Here is a 27,908-nt window from a genome sequence, read left to right on the forward strand (position 1 = left end):
ACGACAATGTTCAGCCACAGACCCTCTTTCTCCGTCCAACAGACCTCCTCTTCTTTAGCAGGCGAGGAATACATCAGTGAGTTCATGGTCGGGGATGTTAGCTAGCTAGCTAGTTAGCATGAGCGACTAGTTTAGTACTAGGCTAACTTATCAAGCCAGCTAGTTGACTAACAATGTACCTATAACATTTAAATGGGGGCAATTAACTAGACGTCAGAAGTATATTTAAAACACAGAGACAAATATGCACAGAAAAAGTCTAAATGTTTCGGCTGTTGGCTACCAAGGTGGCTGACTCGTTGTTGTTGATCCGTTCCGTCCACTAGATTATACGTCACGCTGGCAGCGCCACCTGAAACACGCACATCGCCGTCTGCTGACTGGAGGGAAACGCAGTTATGATACGTTTTTTTAAATTTTCATTTGCAGACAAATGTATTTTCATTCCTTTCATTAAATAATAATATTATATTGAGACGTTCAAATAGAGCAGTGCATATTTTAAGTGAGAATTTAAAACATACTGTCCTTCACATCTGTATTTAAGGTAGTTTCATATTCATTCGTTTAAAGAAACACACTGGTTGAATTATCCTCATACAAACCTAACTGTATCCCCAGGCCCTGGTATATCAACAGACTGCATACAAAAAGGCACTGAACACAAGTTCTACATCCTTGAATTAAGGGGTTTCACGGGGGTACGGGGTTCCCCTTGTTAGACAAAAAGTAAATCATCTCCAAAATGCTAAGCAGAGTCTCCGGACTCCGGAGACAAAACAAAAGGCCTGATGGAGAGGAGGAATAAACTGGGTCATAGCAGCAGTAGTCTATATACATACTGACTCTCCTAGTGAACAGAATATCACAGGGTCATAGCAGCAGTAGTCTATATACATACTGACTCTCCTAGTGAACAGAATATCACAGGGTCATAACAGCAGTAGTCTATATACATACTGACTCTCCTAGTGAACAGAATATCACAGGGTCATAGCAGCAGTAGTCTATATACACGCTGACTCTCCTAGTGAACATAATATCACAGGGTCATAGCAGCAGTAGTCTATATACATACTGACTCTCCTAGTGAACAGAATATCACAGGGTCATAGCAGCAGTAGTCTATATACATACTGACTCTTCTAGTGAGCAGAATATCACAGGGTCATAGCAGCAGTAGTCTATATACACGCTGACTCTCCTAGTGAACAGAATATCACAGGGTCATAGCAGCAGTAGTCTATGTACATACTGACTCTCCTAGTGAGCAGAATATCACAGGGTCATAGCAGCAGTAGTCTATATACATACTGACTCTCCTAGTGAACATAATATCACAGGGTCATAGCAGCAGTAGTCTATATACATACTGACTCTCCTAGTGAACAGAATATCACAGGGTCATAGCAGCAGTAGTCTATATGCATACTGACTCTCCTAGTGAACAGAATATCACAGGGTCATAGCAGCAGTAGTCTATATACATACTGACTCTCCTAGTGAGCAGAATATCACAGTGTCATAGCAGCAGTAGTCTATATATATATTGACTCTTCTAGTGAACAGAATATCACAGGGTCATAGCAGCAGTAGTCTATATACACGCTGACTCTCCTAGTGAACATAATATCACAGGGTCATAGCAGCAGTAGTCTATATACATACTGACTCTCCTAGTGAACAGAATATCACAGGGGTCAGGCAGCTCAAACTATTGGTTGATCAGCTCACAGACGATCCACAGTGGTAGGATAGTTCAAGGAAAACTCCACCCCAAAACTTTCTTTTGGTATTTGTTTCAGGAAGTCAGTTCCTGATTCTCGGTTGTGACTAGATGGGAGTACAGTTACGACCGGAAGTGACTTTTCATAGCAGGTTAAGAGAGCAATTTAGCTAACCCCTTTCCTAACCTTAACCTCAGTCTCCTAAACTGCTACATTAATTCTCCTAACCTGCTATGTCCATGAGGCAGAAATATTTGGCTAGTTTGTTTGGCATGGCCAGGTGCCCCGGATGGGTGGCGATTTCACTTAAGAACAAATGGAATGGACTACAATGTGCAAACCCCACCTCCTCTTTACCAGATAGGTGGACACTACAGTACTACTGAGGTGGATCAGAGATGGTAACCTCCTCTTTACCAGATAGGTGGACACTACAGTACTACTGAGGTGGATCAGAGATGGTAACCTCCTCTTTACCAGATAGGTGGACACTACAGTACTACTGAGGTGATCAGAGATGGTAACCTCCTCTTTACCAGAAAGATGGACACTACAGTACTACTGAGGTGGATCAGAGATGGTAACCTCCTCTTTACCAGAAAGATGGACACTACAGTACTACTGAGGTGGATCAGAGATGGTAACCTCCTCTTTACCAGAAAGATGGACACTACAGTACTACTGAGGTGGATCAGATATGGTAACCTCCTCTTTACCAGAAAGATGGACACTACAGTACTACTGAGGTGGATCAGAGATGGTAACCTCCTCTTTACCAGAAAGATGGACACTACAGTACTACTGAGGTGGATCAGAGATGGTAACCTCCTCTTTACCAGAAAGATGGACACTACAGCACTACTGAGGTGATCAGAGATGGTAACCTCCTCTTTACCAGAAAGATGGACACTACAGCACTACTGAGGTGGATCAGAGATGGTAACCTCCTCTTTACCAGATAGATGGACACTACAGTACTACTGAGGTGATCAGAGATGGTAACCTCCTCTTTACCAGATAGGTGGACACTACAGTACTACTGAGGTGATCAGAGATGGTAACCTCCTCTTTACCAGATAGGTGGACACTACAGTACTACTGAGGTGGATCAGAGATGGTAACCTCCTCTTTACCAGATAGGTGGACACTACAGCACTACTGAGGTGATCAGAGATGGTAACCTCCTCTTTACCAGAAAGATGGACACTACAGTACTACTGAGGTGATCAGAGATGGTAATCTCCTCTTTACCAGAAAGATGGACACTACAGTACTACTGAGGTGATCAGAGATGGTAACCTCCTCTTTACCAGATAGGTGGACACTACAGCACTACTGAGGTGATCAGAGATGGTAAGTTCCTCTTTACCAGGTGTTCGCTGTAATAGCCAAAGCCCATTGAAAACTAAAAAGACTAAAGAAGCAAACTAATTTAAATAAAAAGGTTAAAGGCTCTCAAAACCCTCCAATCAGAAGACCTCTAGTGATGTTCTGACTGATACGTTGTGTTATCTACCATCCAGCCATCCATTCACCCAATCAGGAGACCTCTAGTGATGTTCTGACTGACATGTTGTGTTATCTACCATCCAGCCATCCATTCACCCAATCAGAAGACCTCTAGTGATGTTCTGACTGACATGTTGTGTTATCTACCATCCAGCCATCCATTCACCCAATCAGAAGACCTCTAGTGATGTTCTGACTGATACGTTGTGTTATCTACCATCCAGCCATCCATTCACCCAATCAGAAGACCTCTAGTGATGTTCTGACTGATACGTTGTGTTATCTACCATCCAGCCATCCATTCACCCAATCAGGAGACCTCTAGTGATGTTCTGACTGACATGTTGTGTTATCTACCATCCAGCCATCCATTCACCCAATCAGAAGACCTCTAGTGATGTTCTGACTGATACGTTGTGTTATCTACCATCCAGCCATCCATTCACCCAATCAGAAGACCTCTCCTGATGTTCTGACTGATACGTTGTGTTATCTACCATCCAGCCATCCATTCACCCAATCAGAAGACCTCTAGTGATGTTCTGACTGATACGTTGTGTTATCTACCATCCAGCCATCCATTCACCCAATCAGAAGACCTCTAGTGATGTTCTGACTGATACGTTGTGTTATCTACCATCCAGCCATCCATTCACTCAATCAGAAGACCTCTAGTGATGTTCTGACTGACATGTTGTGTTATCTACCATCCAGCCATCCATTCACCCACTCAGAAGACCTCTAGTGATGTTCTGACTGATACGTTGTGTTATCTACCATCCAGCCATCCATTCACCCAATCAGGAGACCTCTAGTGATGTTCTGACTGACATGTTGTGTTATCTACCATCCAGCCATCCATTCACCCAATCAGAAGACCTCTAGTGATGTTCTGACTGATACGTTGTGTTATCTACCATCCAGCCATCCATTCACCCAATCAGAAGACCTCTAGTGATGTTCTGACTGATACGTTGTGTTATCTACCATCCAGCCATCCATTCACCCAATCAGAAGACCTCTCCTGATGTTCTGACTGATACGTTGTGTTATCTACCATCCAGCCATCCATTCACCCAATCAGAAGACCTCTAGTGATGTTCTGACTGACATGTTGTGTTATCTACCATCCAGCCATCCATTCACCCAATCAGAAGACCTCTAGTGATGTTCTGACTGATACGTTGTGTTATCTACCATCCAGCCATCCATTCACCCAATCAGAAGACCTCTAGTGATGTTCTGACTGACATGTTGTGTTATCTACCATCCAGCCATCCATTCACCCAATCAGAAGACCTCTAGTGATGTTCTGACTGATACGTTGTGTTATCTACCATCCAGCCATCCATTCACCCAATCAGAAGACCTCTAGTGATGTTCTGACTGACATGTTGTGTTATCTACCATCCAGCCATCCATTCACCCAATCAGAAGACCTCTAGTGATGTTCTGACTGACATGTTGTGTTATCTACCATCCAGCCATCCATTCACCCAATCAGAAGACCTCTAGTGATGTTCTGACTGACATGTTGTGTTATCTACCATCCAGCCATCCATTCACCCAATCAGGAGACCTCTAGTGATGTTCTGACTGACATGTTGTGTCATCTACCATCCAGCCATCCATTCACCCAATCAGAAGACCTGTCCTGACATCCATTCACCCAATCAGAAGACCTCTCCTGACATCCATTCACCCAATCAGAAGACCTCTCCTGACATCCATTCACCCAATCAGAAGACTTGTCCTGACATCCATTCACCCAATCAGAAGACTTGTCCTGACATCCATTCACCCAATCAGAAGACCTCTCCATCCATTCACCCAATCAGAAGACCTCTCCTGACATCCATTCACCCAATCAGAAGACCTGTCCTGACATCCATTCACCCAATCAGAAGACCCCTCCTGATACGTTGTGTTATGTACCTTCCAGCCATCCATTCAGAATAACTAGTTTCTATAAGTACATAGATGTAGATGTATATAATGAATGTCCACTAGTGACTAACATAGTTATATAGAGTTTTATTCAGATAATGTTGCATTAATCAAATAATTTTTACAATCAGCACATTGCGGAATAATAAGGGTTCATACTTGTATTCAATGAATCACATTTTAGACATGATCATGTCTCCAGAGTTAAAAACTAAAACAAAAGTAGAGGCCTATTTTTGAGTTAAATTTCATATAAACAATATGATTTAATGTGCCATAAAACAACAGTCAAACATAAGTCAGAACACAGCCTGTCTATTCTGTCACGTGATTTCAGGTCCTCTGTCCGGGGAAAATGTCTTTCCACAATTAGGTTCCCTAACTAAAACTCTTTCCAAACTGGGAGCTTATCCTCCCCTGTGTGTGTATATCCACATGCCTTTTCAGGTTCCCTAGCTTAGTAAAACTCTTTCCACACTGGGAGCAGTGGTAAGGATTTTCTCCTGTGTGTGTCCGTTCATGCTTCTTAAGGTCCGGTGTTCTTGAAAATCTCTTTCCACACTGGGAGCATTGGTACGGCTTTTCTCCTGTGTGTGTCCTCTCATGCTTCTTCAGGTTATCTGACAATGCAAAATTCTTTCCACATTGGGAACAGCAGTAAGGCTTCTCTCGAGAGTGTATTCTCTTATGTTGATTGAGGGTCGCTGAATGGGAAAAACTTTCCACACTGGGAGCAATTGTGTGATTTTTCCCCTGTGTGTGTCCTCTCATGTGATTTTAAGCTTTCTGACACTGTAAAATTCTTTCCACAACGAGAACAGGGGTAAGGCTTCTCTCCAGAATGTATTTTCTTATGTTTGTTCAGGTTCCCTAAATGGGAAAAACTCTTTCCACACTGGATGCAATTGTGTGGTTTTTCCCTTGTGTGTGTCCTCTCATGTGATTTTAAGTTTTGTAATAACCTAAAATTATTTCCACAATGGGAACAGGGGTAAGGTTTCTCTCCAGTGTGTATTCTCTTATGTTTTTTTAGGTTCCCTAAATGGGAAAAACTATTTCCGCACTGGGAGCAAGTGTGTGTTTTTTCCCCTGTGTGTGTCCTCTCATGTGATTTTAAGTGTTCTGACAGCCTAAAATTCTTTCCACAATGGGAACAGGGGTAAGGTTTCTCTCCGGAGTGTACCCTCTTGTGTTTTTTTAGGTTCCCTAACTGCGCAAAACTCTTTCCACACTGGGAGCAATAGTGTGGTTTTTCCCCTGTGTGTGTCCTTTCATGTAATATTAGTTCATGAGTTCGTGAAAATCTCTTTCCACACTGGGAGCATTGGAAAGGCTTTTCTCCTGTGTGTTTTTTCTCATGCTCTTTTAGGTTCCCTAACTTGGTAAAACTCCTTCCACACAGGGAGCAGTGATGTCGTGTCACTGGTTTGGGAGTCTCTGGGTCTGGTTTCCCTGAAGGACTCTTCCGTCTGTCAAAGGGAAAGTCTGGTCTCTCTCCTGCCAAAGACAAACAAAGTATTTAGTTAAACAGAGACCTGAATGAAACCATATGATAAAACAGTCTTCCTAATGAGGTTTAATCCAGACTAGATATTTCATTATAACACAACATTTGGATCCTGGATGCTGATTGGTTAATAGCCGTTAGTTATTCACAATACTACCTGGGTAATGGCTGTTAACAGTTCTATTTGAATCATGCCTACACATCCACTGTCCCACAGCTCAACCAGGCAATTTATAAACTAATTACCACTGTCCCACAGCCCAGCCAGGCAATTCATAAACTAATCTCCACTGTCCCACAGCCCTGCCAGGCAATTTATAAACTAATCACCACTAGAAAGAATTATCTAGACATTATTACCCCATGATTCTAGCCTAGCATTTGGTTTGCAACAGAGGGGATTCATTAATATTAATTAATATAAGCTCCTATGACCATGGCCGATGGGACAAGAAGAAAATAACAGAATGAAATAACAACAAGCCGAAGTGGCAAACTGAGGAAACAACGAACACTGGTGCTAGTGTGTTCATATATAAGAACACTGGTTCTAGTGTGGTCTGATATAGGAACACTGGTGTTAGTGTGGTCTGATATAGGAACACTGGTGCTAGTGTGGTCTGATATAGGAACACTGGTGTGGTCTGATACAGGAACACTGGTGTGGTCTGATATAGGAACACTGGTGCTAGTGTGGTATGATATAGGAACACTGGTGCTAGTGTGGTCTGATATAGGAACACTGGTGCTAGTGTGGTCTGATATAGGAACACTGGTGCTGGTGTGGTCTGATATAGGAACACTGGTGTGGTCTGATATAGGAACACTGGTGTGGTCTGATATAGGAACACTGGTGCTAGTGTGGTCTGATATAGGAACACTGGTGCTAGTGTGGTCTGATTTAGGAACACTGGTGCTAGTGTGGTCTGATATAGGAACACTGGTGCTAGTGTGGTCTGATATAGGAACACTGGTGCTAGTGTGGTCTGATATAGGAACACTGGTGCTAGTGTGGTCTGATATAGGAACACTGGTGCTAGTGTGGTCTGATTTAGGAACACTGGTGCTAGTGTGGTCTGATATAGGAACACTGGTGCTAGTGTGGTCTGATATAGGAACACTGGTGCTAGTGTGGTCTGATTTAGGAACACTGGTGCTAGTGTGGTCTGATATAGGAACACTGGTGCTAGTGTGGTCTGATTTAGGAACACTGGTGCTAGTGTGGTCTGATATAGGAACACTGGTGCTAGTGTGGTCTGATATAGGAACACTGGTGTGGTCTGATACAGGAACACTGGTGTGGTCTGATACAGGAACACTGGTGTGGTCTGATATAGGAACACTGGTGCTAGTGTGGTATGATATAGGAACACTGGTGCTAGTGTGGTCTGATATAGGAACACTGGTGCTAGTGTGGTCTGATATAGGAACACTGGTGCTAGTGTGGTCTGATATAGGAACACTGGTGCTAGTGTGGTATGATATAGGAACACAACCTATAGGAACACAACCTGTCAGAGGAACACAACTTGCTGATACAGACGCCTCACAAGTCCTCAACTGGCAGCTTCATTAAATAGTACCAGCAAAACACTCCGGGATGCTGGCCTTCTAGGCAGAAGTCATCTGTCCAGTGTCTGTTCTTTTTTCCATCTTAATCTTTTATTTTTATAGGCCAGTCTGAGATATGGCTTATTCTTTGCAACTCTGCCTAGAAGGCCAGCATCCTGGAGTCGCCTCTTCACTGTTGACGTTGAGACTGGTGTTTTACGGGTACTATTTAATGAAGCTGCCAGTTGAGGACTTGTGAGGCGTCTGTTTCTCAAACAAGACAGTAATATACTTGTCCTCTTGCTCAGTTGTGCACCAGGGCCTCCCACTCCTCTTTCTATTCTGGTTAGAGATAGTTTGCACTGTTCTGTGAAGGGAGTAGTAAATAGCGTTGTACGAGATCTTCAGTTTCTTGGCCATTTCTCACATGGAATAGCCTTCATTTCTCAGAACAAGAATAGACTGACGAGTTCCAGAAGAAAGTTTTGTTTCTGGCCATTTTGAGCCTGTAATCGAACCCACAAATAATGATGCTCCAGATACTCAACTAGTCTAAATAAGACCAGTTGTATTGCTTCTTCAAATCAGCACAACCATTTTCAGCTGTGCTAACATGTTGGCATGTGGACTAATATGTTGTTGAGTTGTGTTCTTACACTGGTACAGTCATGCCCTATGAGAGATGTATGACTGCGCATGTGCGAAAATAAATAAAGTGCATTTTCCCCCGTTCTGGTTAAAACACCAATGATGAACATGTGTGTTTATTCCTCCGTTAAGTAAACCGGTATTCCTGTCCTGAAGATGTCAGCACCAACATATATTATTATAATACATTATTTTGAGACATATTCAGAGCCAAACATCAACCCAACTTAACCTTTTTAACTGTTGTCGCATCCAAACTTGTCACCATCGTTTTCAGTTGTAATTGCGAAGTTCCCGGAAGAAGTCCAGCAACAACATTAAATAATACTATTATATTGAGACATAGAAAGACAGGAATGTGTTGGTTGATTAGTGCGAATAAAACATGTTTACTACAGCACATTTAAGACAGTTTCACTAAGTCAAACTAAATCTTAATAAGTAGCCAGCTACTGTAGGTCTATACTGCTCCTACATGGTGTAACAATACATCATGTAGATGTATATAATGAACAGACTAGGTCTATACTGCTCCTACATGGTGTAACAATACATCATGTAGATGTATATAATGAACAGACTAGGTCTATACTGCTCCTACATGGTGTAACAATACATCATGTAGATGTATATAATGAACAGACTAGGTCTATACTGCTCCTACCTGGTGTAACAATACATCATGTAGATGTATATAATGAACAGACTAGGTCTATACTGCTCCTACATGGTGTAACAATACATCATGTAGATGTATATAATGAACAGACTAGGTCTATACTGCTCCGACATGGTGTAACAATACATCATGTAGATGTATATAATGAACAGACTAGGTCTATACTGCTCCTACATGGTGTAACAATACATCATGTAGATGTATATAATGAACAGACTAGGTCTATACTGCTCCTACATGGTGTAACAATACATCATGTAGATGTATATAATGAACAGACTAGGTCTATACTGCTCCTACATGGTGTAACAATACATCACGTAGATGTATATAATGAACAGACTAGGTCTATACTGCTCCTACATGGTGTAACAATACATCATGTAGATGTATATAATGAACAGACTAGGTCTATACTGCTCCTACATGGTGTAACAATACATCATGTAGATGTATATAATGAACAGACTAGGTCTATACTGCTCCTACATGGTGTAACAATACATCATGTAGATGTATATAATGAACAGACTAGGTCTATACTGCTCCTACATGGTGTAACAATACATCATGTAGATGTATATAATGAACAGACTAGGTCTATACTGCTCCTACATGGTGTAACAATACATCATGTAGATGTATATAATGAACAGACTAGGTCTATACTGCTCCTACATGGTGTAACAATACATCATGTAGATGTATATAATGAACAGACTAGGTCTATACTGCTCCTACATGGTGTAACAATACATCATGTAGATGTATATAATGAACAGACTAGGTCTATACTGCTCCTACATGGTGTAACAATACATCATGTAGATGTATATAATGAACAGACTAGGTCTATACTGTTCCTACATGGTGTAACAATACATCATGTAGATGTATGTAATGAACAGACTAGGTCTATACTGCTCCTACATGGTGTAACAATACATCATGTAGATGTATATAATGAACAGACTAGGTCTATACTGCTCCTACATGGTGTAACAATACATCATGTAGATGTATATAATGAACAGACTAGGTCTATACTGCTCCTACATGGTGTAACAATACATCATGTAGATGTATATAATGAACAGACTAGGTCTATACTGGTCCGACATGGTGTAACAATACATCATGTACATGTATATAATGAACAGACTAGGTCTATACTGCTCCTACATGGTGTAACAATACATCATGTAGATGTATATAATGAACAGACTAGGTCTATACTGCTCCGACATGGTGTAACAATACATCATGTACATGTATATAATGAACAGACTAGGTCTATACTGCTCCTACATGGTGTAACAATACATCATGTAGATGTATATAATGAACAGACTAGGTCTATACTGCTGCTACATGGTGTAACAATACATCATGTAGATGTATATAATGAACAGACTAGGTCTATACTGCTCCGACATGGTGTAACAATACATCATGTACATGTATATAATGAACAGACTAGGTCTATACTGCTCCTACATGGTGTAACAATACATCATGTAGATGTATATAATGAACAGACTAGGTCTATACTGCTCCGACATGGTGTAACAATACATCATGTACATGTATATAATGAACAGACTAGGTCTATACTGCTCCTACATGGTGTAACAATACATCATGTAGATGTATATAATGAACAGACTAGGTCTATACTGCTGCTACATGGTGTAACAATACATCATGTAGATGTATATAATGAACAGACTAGGTCTATACTGCTCCTACATGGTGTAACAATACATCATGTAGATGTATATAATGAACAGACTAGGTTCTATACTATTCTACTGTATCTGTCTATGTATTACTCATCTCAAATGTATATACTGTATTCTATACTATTGTACTGTATCTGTCTATGTATTACTCATCTCATATGTATATACTGTATTCTATACTATTCTACTGTATCTGTCTATGTATTACTCATCTCATATGTATATACTGTATTCTATACTATTCTACTGTATCTGTCTATGTATTACTCATCTCATATGTATATACTGTATTATATCCTATTCTACTGTATCTGTCTATGTATTACTCATCTCATATGTATATACTGTATTCTACACTATTCTACTGTATCTGTCTATGTATTACTCATCTCATATGTATATACTGTATTCTATACTATTCTACTGTATCTGTCTATGTATTACTCATCTCATATGTATATACTGTATTCTATTCTACTGTATCTGTCTATGTATTACTCATCTCATATGTATATACTGTATTCTATACTATTCTACTGTATCTGTCTATGTATTACTCATCTCATATGTATATACTGTATTCTATTCTACTGTATCTTAGTCTATGTATTACTCATCTCATATGTATATACTGTATTCTACTGTATCTGTCTATGTATTACTCATCTCATATGTATATACTGTATTCTATTCTACTGTATCTGTCTATGTATTACTCATCTCATATGTATATACTGTATTCTATTCTACTGTATCTGTCTATGTATTACTCATCTCATATGTATATACTGTATTCTATACTATTCTACTGTATCTTAGTCTATGTATTACTCATCTCATATGTATATACTGTATTCTACACTATTCTACTGTATCTGTCTATGTATTACTCATCTCATATGTATATACTGTATTCTATTCTACTGTATCTGTCTATGTATTACTCATCTCATATGTATATACTGTATTCTATCCTATTCTACTGTATCTGTCTATGTATTACTCATCTCATATGTATATACTGTATTCTATTCTACTGTATCTTAGTCTATGTATTACTCATCTCATATGTATATACTGTATTCTACTGTATCTGTCTATGTATTATCGATGCGGTGCCTGTTAATTTCTCATCGAATCACAGCCTACTTCGACAAACGGGTGATGATTTAACAAGCGCATTTGGGAAAAAAGCACTGTCGTTGCACCAATGTACCTAACCATAAACATCAATGCCTTTCTTTAAAATCAATACACAAGTATATATTTTTAAACCTGCATATTTAGTTAATATTGCCTGCTAACATGAAATTGTGTCACTGCTCTTGCGTTCATTGCCTGGCTCGTTGCGAACTAATTTGCCAGAATTTTACATAATTATGACATACCATTGAAGGTTGTGCAATGTAACAGGAATATTTAGACTTAGGGATGCCACCCGTTAGATAAAATACGGACCGGTTCCGTATTTCACTTAAATAATATTTTTTTGGTTTTCGTGATGAAAGTTTCCGGCTTCGACCATATTAATGACCTAAGGCTCGTATTTCTGTGTGTTTATTATATTATAATTAAGTCTATGATTTGATAGAGCAGTCTGACTGAGCGGGGGTAGGCACCAGCATGCTCGTAAGCATTCATTCAAACAACACTTTTGTGCGTTTTTCCAGTAGCTCATTGCAATGCATTGCGCTGTTTATGACTTCAAGCCTGTCAACTCCCAAGATTAGGCTGGTGTAACCGATGTGAAATGGCTAGCTAGTTAGCCGGGTGCGCGCTAATAGCTTTTCAAACGTCACTCGCTCTGAGACTTGGAGTAGTTGTTCCCCTTGCTCTACATGGGTAACGCTGCTTCAAGGGTGGCTGTTGTCGATGTGTTCCTGGATCGAGCCCAGGTAGGAGCGAGGAGAGGGACGGAAGCTATACTGTTACACTGGCAATACTAAAGTGCCTATAAGAACATCCAATAGTTAAAGGTATATGAAATACAAATCGTATAGAGAGAAATAGTCCTATAATTCCTATAATAACTACAACCTAAAACTTCTTACCTGGGAATATTGAAGACTCATGTTAAAAGGAACCACCAGCTTTCATATGTTCCCATGTTCTGAGCAAGGCACTATTAAACGTTAGCTTTCTTACATGGCACATATTGCACTTTCACTTTCTTCTCCAACACTTTGTTTTTGCATTATTTAAACCAAATTGAACATGTTTCATTATTTATTTGAGGCTAAATTGATTTTATTTAAGTATTATATTAAGTTAAAATAAGTGTTCATTCAGTATTGTTGTAATTGTCATTATTACAAATAAAGAAACATTTGTTTTTTTAAATTCGGCCGATTAATCGGTATCGGCTTGTGTTGGCCCCCCAATAATCGGTATCGGCGTTGAAAAATCATAATCGGTCGACCTCTAAACAACATAGACCTACAGTGGTAGAAAAAACTATTTAAAAACTCATTAAAATGCAAATCAATTTATAACATTTTTGACATGCGTTTTTCAGGATTTTTTTGTTGTTATTCTGTCTCTCACTGTTCAAATAAACCTACCATTAAAATTATAGACTGATCCTTTCTTTGTCAGTGGGCAAATGTACAAAATCAAAAGGGGATCAAATACTTTTTTCCCCCACTGTAGGACTATAAATCATGTAATATTTCAGGTGAAACATGGACATTAAAATGTCTTTGTCATGACATTTCATAACCTGATCACCAGATAATTTTGTGAATAATCCCACTAGGCTACTCTGTAATGTGTTGTCATTCTAAATGTCCTGAATAAAGGAAAATAGCTCTGTGTGTTGTACAATAGCCTATCCATCAAGGAACAGTTCTCTACACATTATGAGCTAAGTATCTCTGTCTCCAGACAGACTAACGAGACCCTACTGTAAATCAATCAGACAATAACGCATTATAAAAATCAATTTGTTAGGGGTGTTGGATCCAACGTGGAGCACAGCATAACTGTCTTTACCAGAGTAATGAATGAAGAAGCACTTTGGTTGTTGTTGCATGTCGTGATGTTTGTCATGTGACTGGCATTCAGAAAATGATTTCCTGGATCAGCTGATGATAGTTGAACATGTGACTGTAACTCAACAGCTACAGTATTAAGAATTATGTGTAATTATTGAAGAACGACGTTAATGACAGTATCCATTTGGGTGTTGTCAATAAAGTTAAGGTGACTCTGTCCTAACATGACAATAACCTAAACCACAAGGCCAAATCTACACTGGAGGAGCTTACCAAGATTACATTGAATGTTCCTGAGTGGCCTAGTTACAGTTTGGACTTAAATCGTCTTGAAAGTCTATGGAAAGACTAGAAAATGGTTTGTGTCCCTGTTTTATAAGATAGTACTCACTGTATTTACTGGTGTTAACCAGATCAATGTCCCTGTTTTATAAGATAGTATTTACTGGTGTTCATCAGATCAATGTCCCTGTTTTATAAGATAGTACTCACTGTATTTACTGGTGTTAATCAGATCAATGTCCCTGTTTTATTAGATAGTACTCATTGTATTTACTGGTGTTAATCAGATCAATGTCCCTGTTTTATAAGATAGTACTCACTGTATTTACTGGTGTTAATCAGATCAATGTCCCTGTTTTATAAGATAGTACTCACTGTATTTACTGGTGTTAACCAGATCAATGTCCCTGTTTTATTAGATAGTACTCACTGTATTTACTGGTGTTAACCAGATCAATGTCCCTGTTTTATAAGATAGTACTCACTGTATTTACTGGTGTTAATCAGATCAATGTCCCTGTTTTATTAGATAGTACTCACTGTATTTACTGGTGTTAATCAGATCAATGTCCCTGTTTTATTAGATAGTACTCACTGTATTTACTGGTGTTAAACAGATCAATGTCCCTGTTTTATAAGATAGTACTCACTGTATTTACTGGTGTTAATCAGATCAATGCCCCTGTTTTATTAGATAGTACTCACTGTATTTACTGGTGTTAATCAGATCAATGTCCCTGTTTTATAAGATAGTACTCACTGTATTTACTGGTGTTAATCAGATCAATGTCCCTGTTTTATTAGATAGTACTCACTGTATTTACTGGTGTTAATCAGATCAATGTCCCTGTTTTATTAGATAGTACTCACTGTATTTACTGGTGTTAATCAGATCAATGTCCCTGTTTTATTAGATAGTACTCACTGTATTTACTGGTGTTAATCAGATCAATGCCCCTGTTTTATTAGATAGTACTCACTGTATTTACTGGTGTTAATCAGATCAATGTCCCTGTTTTATTAGATAGTACTCACTGTATTTACTGGTGTTAATCAGATCAATGTCCCTGTTTTATAAGATAGTACTCACTGTATTTACTGGTGTTAATCAGATCAATGTCCCTGTTTTATTAGATAGTACTCACTGTATTTACTGGTGTTAATCAGTTCTCCAGCCTTCTCTTCTTCGTCCTCCTCTAATGTGACAGTAATCTCCCCCTCTTCATCCTTCATTCCAAAAACGTCTTCATCTTCTTTCACTTCATCCTCCACTCCAAAAACAGCATCATCTTTCACAGTAACATCCTCCTCCTCTTTCACTGAAACGTCTTTCTCTTCTTCTTTCACGCTAACAGCCTCACCCTCTACTTGTTTTTGTATTGTAACATCTTTCTCCTCTTCCTCCTCTTTCACTAGAGTTTCTTTCTCCGTCCAGCAGACCTCCTCTTCTTTAGCAGGAGGAGAGTAGATTATTGAACTCATGGTCGGGGATAATAGCTAGCATTAGCGACTAGCCTAGTTCTAAGCTAACTTAGCAAACCAGCTAGCTGACAAACAACGTAAATATATAATTAAATGGGCCAACAAGTACATACGACAGAAGTGTGTTTAATACACAGAGACTAATATACACCAAAACAGTGTAAAGAGCGTGAATGTTGTAGCTATGTTTGCTAGAAAGCTACCGAGGTGTCTGACTAGCTGTTGTTGTTGAAGGAGCGTCCCGTCCACTAGATTATACGTCACACTGGCAGCATCGCCTGAACCTAAAAGACGCACATCGCCATCTGCTGACTGGAGGGGGCAACGCAGTTGAGGAACCAAACGTTTATTTTTCATTTATTTCATAAAAGGTTAATATTATATTAAGTCGTTCAAAGAGAATCATGTGTTGATGGATTCGTGTTTAATAAGTGAGAATTTAAAACAAACTTTAGACTCACTACATATTTGCATTGAACCATACTTCTGACATGGATCATTTTGACCCCAGAGGCAAATCTTTTATTATAGCCAAAATGTGGTTTATTCAATTTTTCATGACTTTGTCAATCAACTTGTTCTTAATAAATCTAAATCATGGTTTAGTGTTTCTGTATCAATATGGACTTTTAACAAATTCAAATCCTTCGGAGTCATTTTGACCCCAGCCAAAAGCACCTTTGATAAATAGGACGTTTATTTCAAATCAAATCACATTTTATTGGTCACATACACATGTTTAGCAGATATTATTGTGGGTGTAGTGAAATGTTTGTTTTTCTAGCTCCGACAGTGCAGTAATATCTGACAAGCATTGTCTAACAATTTCACAACATATATCCAATACACACAAATCTAAGTATTTGAATCTAGGTTTCTCTGTAGTCATGATCCATCCCACCAGAGGGTGGAGGGGCACCTGTACTTACTAATGTATTTACTTAAGTATTCAGACCCTTTGCTATGAGACTTGAGATTGAGCTCAGATGCATCGTGATTCCTCTAATCATCCTTGAGATGTTTCTACAACTTGATTGGAGTCCACCTGTGGTAAATTCAATTGATTGGACATGATTTGGAAAGGCACAGACTTGTCTATATAAGGTCCCGCAGTTCACAGTGCATGTCAGAGCAAAAACCAAGCCATGAGGTCAAAGGAATTGTCCGTAGAGTGCTGAGACAGGATTGTGTCAAGGCACAGATCTGGGGAAGGGTTCCAAAAACTGTTTGCAGCATTTTAGGTCCCCAAGAACACAGTGGCCACCAATATTCTTAAATGGAAGAAGTTTGGAACCATCAAGACTCTTCCTAGAGCTGTCTGCCTGGCCAAACTGAGCAATCAGGGGAAAAGGGCCTTGGTCAGGGAGATGACCAAGAATCTGATGGTCACTCTGACAGAGCTCCAGAGTTCCTCTGTGGAGATGGGAGAACTTCCAGAAGGACAACCATCTCTGCAGCACTCCAGCAATCAGGCCTTAATGTAGCAATGATTAAATTGTCAACATTTATTTCAATGGACAATTCAGTGAACTGTTCTGTGAAAGGTGTTGGCTAGAGATGACATGCAGGAGCTTGCAGGGATTTGTAGTCTTGCATGTCGTCTACTTTGATGCTAATTAGCTTTTTCGAATCTGAGAGTAAAGAGCGACAAATATAGGCAGCAGCTACTCTTCCTGGGGTTTATTATGGATCCCCATTAGTTCCTGCCAAGGCAGCAGCTACTCTTCCTGGGGTCCAGCTAAAATAAAAACAGTTATACCATTTTAAAAACATTACAATAAATTCACAACACACTGTGTGTCCTCAGTCACCTTGACCTAGAGAGATTTACATGGTTATCAAAACATCACACCACGGTGAGCTTAAACAAAACACAGCCCTATGGGGAAAATGAATGGTGGAAAAACGATGCGAACCATTTCCCTGTTTGACCTGTAGGTGTTATGGATATTATGACTCTGCAGAGCCCCACAGTGGACGTGTCAAAATATGTTACATTGGTAAAGCACCCTTTATTTAACCTCAATGTCATCTTGTTTTTACATGGCATTGTAGATTTTAACACAGGATGTATTTTGGATGTTTTCAGTGTATTTTTAACCCTTCCAGACAATGGATTAATCGTGATAAAAAAATAGTGCACTAACATTACACAAAGTGAACTCAAGTCTGACAGTCCAAACAAAATCACAAATTCTCAGTCAAAAACACAAGTCAGAACACAGCCTCTCTATTCTCTCATGTGATTTCAGGTCCTCTGACTGGGAAAATGTCTTTCCACAATGAGAGCAGTCTTCTCCTCTTGTGTATTTGTATGTATTCTTTCATGCTCTTTCAGGTACCTTAACCGGGTAAATCTCTTTCCACAGTGGGAGCAGTGGTGCGTCTTTTTTCCTGTGTGTATCCTCTCATGCTGGTTCAGGTTTCCTAACTGGGCAAAATGCTTTCCACAATGGGAACATTGGTAAGGCTTTTCTCCTGTGTGTATTCTCTCATGCTCCTTCAGGCTCCCTAACTGTGTACAACTCTTTCCACAATGGGAACAATGGAAAGGCTTTTCTCCTGTGTGTGTCCTCTCATGCCTTTCCACGCTCCCCAACCACCTAAAACTCTTTCCGCACAAGGAGCAGGTGTAAGGCTTCTCTCCAGTGTGTATTCTCTTATGTGTTCTCAGGCTCCCTAACTGAGTAAAACTCTTTCCACACTGGGAGCAGTGATGTCGTCCTGCTGGTTTGAACGTCTCAGGGTCTGGTTCCTCTGAAGGACTCTTCCTGCTGTCAGAAGGAGAGTCTGGTCTCTCTCCTGTCAAAGACAAACAGATTATTTAATTAACTAAACAGAGACCTGAATGAAACCTCCACATGATAAAACTTCCTATGACGTTTAATCTAGACTAGATCCCTCAATCACCTGAAGTCAGTTTTCACAAGCATTATTAAACCGACTTCAAAATGCAAGTCTCTGTGTAGTTCTTAGGATGTCCAGGCAGGTGATTCACTTCTAACCGAAGTCTTGCAGGTGTTTACATGGTTTTACACATCTGCCAGATCATCAAAAAATCGAATTTCAGTACCAGTGTATATATATTTTTTTGGGGTACTTTTACACCTTTTTCTCACCAATTTCATGATATCCAATTGCAACTCCCCTACGGACTCGGGGAGAGGCGAAGGTCGAGAGCCATGTGTCCTCTTTAACACGACCCTGCCAAGCCGCACTGCACATCTTGACACACTGCTCGTTTAACCCGGAAGCCAGCCACACCAATGTGTCGGAGGAAACACCATCCAGCTGGCGACCGAAGTCAGCGTGCATGCTGACCGCCACAAGGAGTCGCTAGAGCGCGATGGGACAAGGACGTCCCGGCCAGCCAAACCCTCCAAACCCTCCCCAAACATAACGCTTTGTATTCAGGATATAAAGTTCATTTCTTTGCCACATTCTTTTGCAGTATAATTTTTTTTGCCACATTCTTTTGCAGTATTACTTTAGTGCCAACAGTCTCTCTATTCTCTCATGTGATTTCAGGTCCTCTGACTGGGAATGCTTCCTTCTTTTCACTCTGTCATTTAGGTTAGTATTGTGCAGTAACTACAATGTTGTTGATCCATCCGCAGTTCTCATATCACAACCATTAAACACTGTAACTATTTTAAAGTCACCATTGGCCTCATGGTGAAATTTCTGAGCGGTTTCCTTCCTCTCCAGCAACTGAGTTAGGAAGGACGCCTGTATCTTTGTGGTGACTGTGTGTATTGATACACCATCTAAAGTGGTATTAATAACTTCACCATGCTCAAAGGGATATTCAATGTCTGCTTTTTTTTACCCATCTACCAATAGGTGCCCTTCTTTGCGAGGCATTGGAAAACCTCCCTGGTCTTTGTGGTTGAATCTGTGTTTGAAATTCACTGCTCAACTGAGGGACATTACAGATAATTGTATGTGTGGGGTACAGAGATGAGGTATTCATTCAAATATCACGTTAAACACTATTATTGCACACAGAGTGAGTCCATGCAACTTATTGTGTGACTTTTTAAGCAAAACCTTTACTCTTGAACTTAATTAGGCTTTTAATTAAATGTGTAAACATTTCCAAAAACGCAATTCCACTTTGACATTATGGGATATTGAATCCATTTTAAATTCAGGCTGTAACACAACAAAATGTGGGACAAGTCAAGGGGTGTGAATACTTTCTGAAGGCCCTCCTATCCCCCCACCCAGCAATCTAAAAGCATTCACTCCAAAAACTGCATCCCCCTCTTTCTCTTCCTCCTCCTCTTTCACTGAAACGTCTTTCTCTTCTTCTTTCACTGTAATAGCCTCACCCTCTACTTTTTGTTTTACTGTGACATCCTCCTCTTCCACGACAATGTTCAGCCCCAGAGCTTCTTCCTCCGTCCAGCAGACCTCCTCTTCTTTAGCAGGAGGAGAGTAGCTTAGTGAACTCATGGTCGGGGATAATAGCTAGTTAGCATTAGCCTAGCGCTAGGCAAATTTAAGACATCTGCCTGACTAACAACGTAAATAAGAAAATAAATGGGGCAACTCGCTATAAAACAGAAGTATGTTTAAAACACATAGGCAAGTATGGACTGAAACAGTCTAAAAAGCTTGAACGTTTAGGCTACGTCGCCTAGCAAGCTACTGAAGTGACTGACTCGCTGTTGTTGAAGTGTCCCGTCCACTAGATTATACGTCACACTGGCAGCATCGTTATCAGCTGACTGGAGTGGGTAATGCAGTATAAGGAAAAGTTTATTTTATTTCCTGACAAAAAAGGGTATTTTTAAAATGTATTTCACTAAATAATAATATTATATTGATACGTCCAAGGAAAGCATGTGTTGATTGATTAGTAATGAATGAGAATTTAAACTTTACATCTAACGCTGCATTTAAGTCAATGTCATATTCATTCAGTCAAACAAACGCTCTGCTGCCTAGTTTAACAGTGATCTACGTTCTATGAAAGCTGCTGGGAGCAAACTGCAGAGTAACTAGAGGAAAACAAACCTAACTGTGCATCCTCAGGCCCTGGTATATCATCAGACTGTACAAACCTAACTACATCCCCAGTCCCTGGTATATCATCAGACTGTACAAACCTAACTACATCCTCAGGCCCTGGTATATCAACAGATTGCATACAAACCTAACTACATCCCCAGTCCCTGGTATATCATCAGACTGTATACAAACCTAACTACATCCCCAGTCCTTGGTATATCAACAGACTGCATACAAAGAGGCACTGAACACGAAATGAAGAGCATTTACTTCACTGTACAATCTACCCCTTGATTCAGACCTGCCCCTCTGCTTCACACTGAGCCTCCCAGCTGCAGTTTCACCACATTCTCATTGACAACCCCAACATCTGTCTCTGAAATGGTCCATCAAATGAGGTCAACTACCTGCCCCTTGGACCCTATTCCCATAGGACTCATACAATCAGAAATCACTAAACACTTTCTTAATTCAGGCAATAACAAGGTGTGGAGACCATCATAGTACAGTAGTGGAGCTAGTAGTGGAGCTAGTACAATAACAAGGTGTGGAGACCTTCATAGTACAGTAGTGGAGCCAGTACAATAACAAGGTGTGGAGACCATCATAGTATAGTAGTAGTACTAGTAGTGGAGCCAGTACAATAACAAGGTGGAGACCATCATAGTATAGTAGTGGGGCCAGTAAGGTAACAAGGTGTGGAGACCATCATAGTATAGGAGTGGAGCCAGTACAATAACATGGTGTGGAGACCATCATAGTATAGTAGTGGAGCTAGTAGTGGAGCTAGTACAATAACAAGGTGTGGAGACCATCATAGTATAGTAGTAGTACTAGTAGTGGAGCTAGTACAATAACAAGGTGTGGAGACCATCATAGTATAGTAGTGGAGCCAGTACAATAACAAGATGTGGAGACCATCATAGTATAGTAGTGGAGCCAGTACAATAACAAGGTGTGGAGACCATCATAGTATAGTAGTGGAGATAGGAGTGGAGCCAGTACAATAACAAGATGTGGAGACCATCATAGTATAGTAGTGGAGCCAGTACAATAACAAGGTGTGGAGACCATCATAGTATAGTAGTGGGGCCAGTAAGGTAACAAGGTGTGGAGACCATCATAGTATAGGAGTGGAGCCAGTACAATAACAAGGTGTGGAGACCATCATAGTATAGTAGTGGAGCTAGTAGTGGAGCCAGTACAATAACAAGGTGTGGAGACCATCATAGTATAGTAGTGGAGCTAGTACAATAACAAGGTGTGGTCACCATCATAGTATAGTAGTGGAGCTAGTACAATAACAAGGTGTGGAGACCATCATAGTATATTAGTGGAGCTAGTAGTGGAGCTAGTACAATAACAAGGTGTGGAGACCATCATAGTATAGTAGTGGAGCTAGTACAATAACAAGGTGTGGAGACCATCATAGTATAGTAGTGGAGCTAGTACAATAACAAGGTGTGGAGACCATCATAGTATATTAGTGGAGCTAGTAGTGGAGCTAGTACAATTACAAGGTGTGGAGACCATCATAGTATAGTAGTGGAGCCAGTACAATAACAAGGTGTGGACACAATCATAGTATAGTAGTGGAGATAGTAGTGGAGCTAGTACAATAACAAGGTGTGGAGACCATCATAGTATAGTAGTGGAGCCAGTACAATAACAAGGTGTGGAGACCATCATAGTATAGTAGTGGAGCCAGTACAATAACAAGGTGTGGAGACCATCATAGTATAGTAGTGGAGCTAGTACAATAACAAGGTGTGGAGACCATCATAGTAAAGTAGTGGTACTAGACTGATTTGAGAAGAAATAGGGAATTATTTCTAAGTGCAAGGGTGCCAATATATTTGGCTGCAGCTGTATCCAATCAAAGTCATTTAGAAATATCCAAATCATATATCAAATCAAATTCAAGGTTGGAGTGAAGAATAGCAAAATGAAATGAATCTATATAATAACTTAATAGATTAGAGTCCTGTCCAGGGGAAGAACTTGTACATCAAGCTGCCTCACACTACAGAAACAGGAGGTAGGCTCCTGTTACTATACTGTGGTGCTCTATAGACTAGAGTCCTGTTACTATACTGTGGTACTGTATAGACTAGAGTCCTGTCCAGGGGAAGTACTGTACATCAAGCTGCCTCACACTACAGAAACAGGAGGTAGGCTCCTGTTACTATACTGTGGTGCTCTATAGACTAGAGTCCTGTTACTATACTGTGGTAGTGTATAGACTAGAGTCCTGTTACTATACTGTGGTACTGTATAGACTAGAGTCCTGTTACTATACTGTGGTACTGTATAGACTAGAGTCCTGTTACTATACTGTGGTACTGTATAGACTAGAGTCCTGTTACTATACTGTGGTACTGTATAGACTAGAGTCCTGTTACTATACTGTGGTAGTGTATAGACTAGAGTCCTGTCCAGGGGAAGTACTGTACATCAAGCTGCCTCACACTACAGAAACAGCTCCTGCTACTGTGAGCCGTTCTGGCTCAGACAAGCCAAGGCTACTTACTTCCTTATATAATCATTTACATTTAGCAATATCCAAATCATATTATGAACAACAGAGGGTTTATACTTGTATACAATCAATCAAAGATAATAAAGAAAAACAAAATACACGTTCAAATATTGAATTGATTTTAGACATGATCAATATGAAAAAACAACAAAAACAGGCCTGTTGTTTTGGTCAGATTTTCATGTCTGATTTCATTTAAACAATATGATTTAATGTGCCAAACTAAAGCACTAATTTTCAGTCAAAAACACAAGTCAGAACACAGTCTCTCTATTCTCTCATGTGCTTTCAGGTCTTCTGACTGGGAAAATGTCTTTCCACAATGAGAGCAGTGGTATGTCTTCTCCTCCTGTGTATGTATTCTTTCATGCTTATTCAGATGCCTCAACCGGTTAAATCTCTTTCCACACAGGGAGCAGTGGTAGGTCTTATCCCCTCCTGTGTGTGTCCTCTCATGCCTAGTCAGGCCCTCTAACTTGGTAAAACTCTTTCCACACAGGGAGCAGTGGTAGGGCTTTTCTTGTGTGTGTGTCCTCTCATGCTGTTTCAGGTTCACTAAACCCCTAAAATTCTTTCCACACTGGGAACATTGATAATGCTTCTCTCCTGTATGTATTCTTCCATGTAATTTCATGGACTTTAACTGGGTAAATCTCTTTCCACATATGGTGCAATGGTAAGGCTTTTCTCCTGTGTGTGTCCTCTCATGCTGTTTCAGGCTCATTAAACCCCTAAAACTCTTTCCACACTGGGAACAGTGATAAGGCTTATCTCCTGTGTGTGTCCTCTCATGCTGTTTCAGGCTCATTAAACCCCTAAAACCCTTTCCACACTGGGAACAGTGATAAGGCTTCTCTCCTGTGTGTGTCCTCTTGTGCCGATTTAGGTTCCCTAACTGGGTAAAATTCTTTCCACAGTGTGAACATTGGAAAGGATTTTCTCCAGTGTGAATTCTCTCATGTGTTTTCAGGCTTCCTAGCCAGGTAAAAGTCATTCTGCATTTGGAGCAGTGGTAAGGCTTCTCTCCAGAGTGTATTCTCTTATGTATTAATAGGTACCCTAATTCGTTAAAACTCTTTCCACACTGGGAGCATTGGAAAGGTTTTTCTCCTGTGTGTGTCCTCTCATGCCTATTCAGGTTCCCTAACTTGGTAAAACTCTTTCCACAGTGGGAGCATTGGAAAGGTTTTTCTCCTGTGTGTGTCCTCTCATGCCTATTCAGGTTCCCTAACTTGGTAAAACTCTTTCCACAGTGGGAGCAGTGATGATGTCCTCCTGTAGCTTTGGGCATCTCTGGGCCTGATTCTGCTGATTCCCCTGAAAGACTCTTCCCTGGGTCTGATTCCCCTGAAGGACTCTTCCCGCTGTCAGAGGGAGAGTCTGGTCTCTCTCCTGTCAAAGACAAACAGAGTATCTAGTTACTTAGTTGTCTCCTGTGCTGTACTGTGTGGCCAAACTGGTGAAACATATAAGTCTATGATTGGTTCAGATTTGGTCTTGTTTGGGGGAGTTCATTAAAATAATAGCCAGTGTGAAAAACAGTGGTCACCAAGGCATTCGTAGTCAATCATCAAACATTTCTGTAAAAACCCAATGTGTTTTCTGTTTGCTGCAGCAGTATTCTTAAAATGTATGTGAAATTAGCAGTAAAAACATATATTTTCAAATATTAGTTTGATGAACCCGGCCTACAAGACCCTGTTTCATCACTGCCCTCTCCTGAGACTGAAAGCCCAGAGACTTGCACTTTGCCCGGGTGTGTGGTTTTGTCTGGGGGCTAAAATGAACATTCGAGGCCATCAAGCTACTATGCTCGGAGATAGTTTTCATTTCAACTGAGGTCGTGGCTACGATTCAGACCTGAATACAAGAGATTTCTGATATTTTCAAAACAGATTGAAGTAATCTGTGAAACAAGACTGTGCCTGTTATGGCCTCACTCAAAACAACAGTTACACACCATGATGATTGCAGCACTTTACACCTGACTACCTCTCTGGAGGCTGACGAGAATCACTGCTGATCTGATAAAGGTGCAGGAGAGCTGTGTGAGCTTAGAGAGATTTTCTCACCACAATATCCTGAGACTCGTATCGGTCCCAGAGTCAGAGCTACTATCCTGAGACCGATATTACATTTTTGGCCAAAACCGATATCCAATATTTTCCTTGCCCCAAAAAACGATACCGGTATTAAACATTTTTGCGGCCTTTTAAGCATTCTAGTACAGGTAAATAGTTAACACACACACACGGATGCAGTGGTCTAAGCCACTGCATCTCAGTACAAGAGGCGTCACTACAGTCCCTGGTTCGAATCCAGGCTGAATGATTGGGAGTCCCACAGTAGTTGTCTGTTATTGGTGTAGAGTGGAAGACAAAGGAGAGGGATCCAATATGTGGATAGGAAGATACAAATTATCATTATTACTGGAAAATATTAATTTAAAATCCAGGAATTTAAAAACTTTAGCTCTCTAGGTCAAGCCAGTAGGTTACAGTGGGTTGTATTTCTCTAGGTCATGCCAGTAGGCTACAGTAGATTGTAACTCTCTAGATCATGCCAGTAGGTTACAGTAGGTTGTATCTCTCTAGGTCATGCCAGTAGGCTACAGTAGGTTGTATCTCTCTAGGTCAAGCCAGTAGGTTACAGTGGTTTGTATTTCTCTAGGTCATGCCAGTAGGCTACAGTAGATTGTAACTCTCTAGATCATGCCAGTAGGTTACAGTAGGTTGTATCTCTCTAGGTCATGCCAGTAGGCTACAGTAGGTTGTATCTCTCTAGGTCATGCCAGTAGGTTACAGTAGGTTGTATCTCTCTAGGTCATGCCAGTAGGTTACAGTAGGTTGTATCTCTCTAGGTCATGCCAGTAGGTTACAGTGGGTTGTATTTCTCTAGGTCATGCCAGTAGGCTACAGTAGATTGTAACTCTCTAGGTCATGCCAGTAGGCTACAGTAGGTTGTAGCTCTCTAGGTCATGCCAGTAGGTTACAGTAGGTTGTAACTCTCTAGGTCATGCCAGTAGGCTACAGTAGGTTGTATCTCTCTAGGTCATGCCAGTAGGCTACAGTAGATTGTAACTCTCTAGGTCATGCCAGTAGGCTACAGTAGGTTGTATCTCTCTAGGTCATGCCAGTAGGTTACAGTAGGTTGTAACTCTCTAGGTCATGCCAGTAGGTTACAGTAGGTTGTATCTCTCTAGGTCATGCCAGTAGGCTACAGTAGGTTGTATCTCTCTAGGTCATGCCAGTAGGTTACAGTAGGTTGTATCTCTCTAGGTCATGTCAGTAGGTTACAGTAGGTTGTAACTCTCTAGGTCATGCCAGTAGGTTACAGTAGGTTGTAACTCTCTAGGTCATGCCAGTAGGTTACAGTAGGTTGTATCTCTCTAAGTCATGCCAGTAGGTTACAGTAGGTTGTAACTCTCTAGGTCATGCCAGTAGGTTGCAGTAGGTTGTATCTCTCTAGGTCATGCCAGTAGGCTACAGTAGGTTGTATCCAAGTGGAAACAATTATCAACCCAATGTGGAAAGTGTTGAATTTGGTCAACAACAAAATGAATGGCTTATTTGATACGTGAGGTTTACTTCATGCAACAGAAGTTTCGTAATGATTAAGTTGTTACGTGGACACGTGACATACCGACAACTTTGATAAAACACAATAGGAGTTGTGTCTCCAGATCGCTATGCATATTCATGCTAGTAGCTTAGCATCTCTCTCCATTGAATACAGGCGGTTGACGTCAACAACCCTCATAGAATATAAACAATAGATTACAATAATAAGATGTATCCACCAATCCAAAGACAGGATAGGTGGGAGCGAGACAACCCACAGTGCAGCTTTGTGGACAACGACTCCCCTTGTTAGGACGGAGAGACATCTTGTCAGTATATCCATAATCTTTGGTGTAGCCAACCCAACTCTCACATGGCTCTATTGGGGGTCACGGTGTGTAGTAAAACATCACTACATTAAAATCACTACATGCCTTGGCCCCACAGTCTGCGGTCAGCAGATAGACCCTTCTCAAATATATATGTTAAGTCACTTTTTGGAAACGGAACGGAGAAAACAAGGGGTAGCTTGTTCTCTACGTCGTCTGATTCTAGACATATCAGTCATCATCCCAGGGCCCTCCGTTGAAGAGGTATTGACGAGCCAACTCCGAATATCCAAAGATAAAAACTAACTGAAGGCGGTACTTACTGGTGTTACTCAGATCTCCTGTCTCCTCCTCTTCATCTTCCAATGTGACAGTAATCTCTCCTTCCTTCTTCACT

The 27,908-nt window shown here is 40.4% G+C and overlaps 1 long non-coding RNA gene and 1 pseudogene across 1 annotated transcript; one reads left to right on the plus strand and one right to left on the minus strand.

Moving 5' to 3' along the window:
- LOC115152466 (zinc finger protein 850-like) overlaps positions 1-27,908 on the plus strand; it is a 56,383-nt pseudogene that overhangs the window by 16,417 nt on the left and 12,058 nt on the right.
- LOC115152480 (uncharacterized) lies at positions 5,253-27,894 on the minus strand. The gene is made up of 2 exons (XR_003867503.1): positions 27,835-27,894; positions 5,253-6,680 (listed from the first exon to the last, which is right to left on the minus strand). It is a non-coding gene; the product is annotated as an uncharacterized LOC115152480 (long non-coding RNA).

This window comes from Salmo trutta, chromosome 17 (assembly GCF_901001165.1).
Source record: "Salmo trutta chromosome 17, fSalTru1.1, whole genome shotgun sequence".
NCBI classification, from domain to species: domain Eukaryota; kingdom Metazoa; phylum Chordata; class Actinopteri; order Salmoniformes; family Salmonidae; genus Salmo; species Salmo trutta.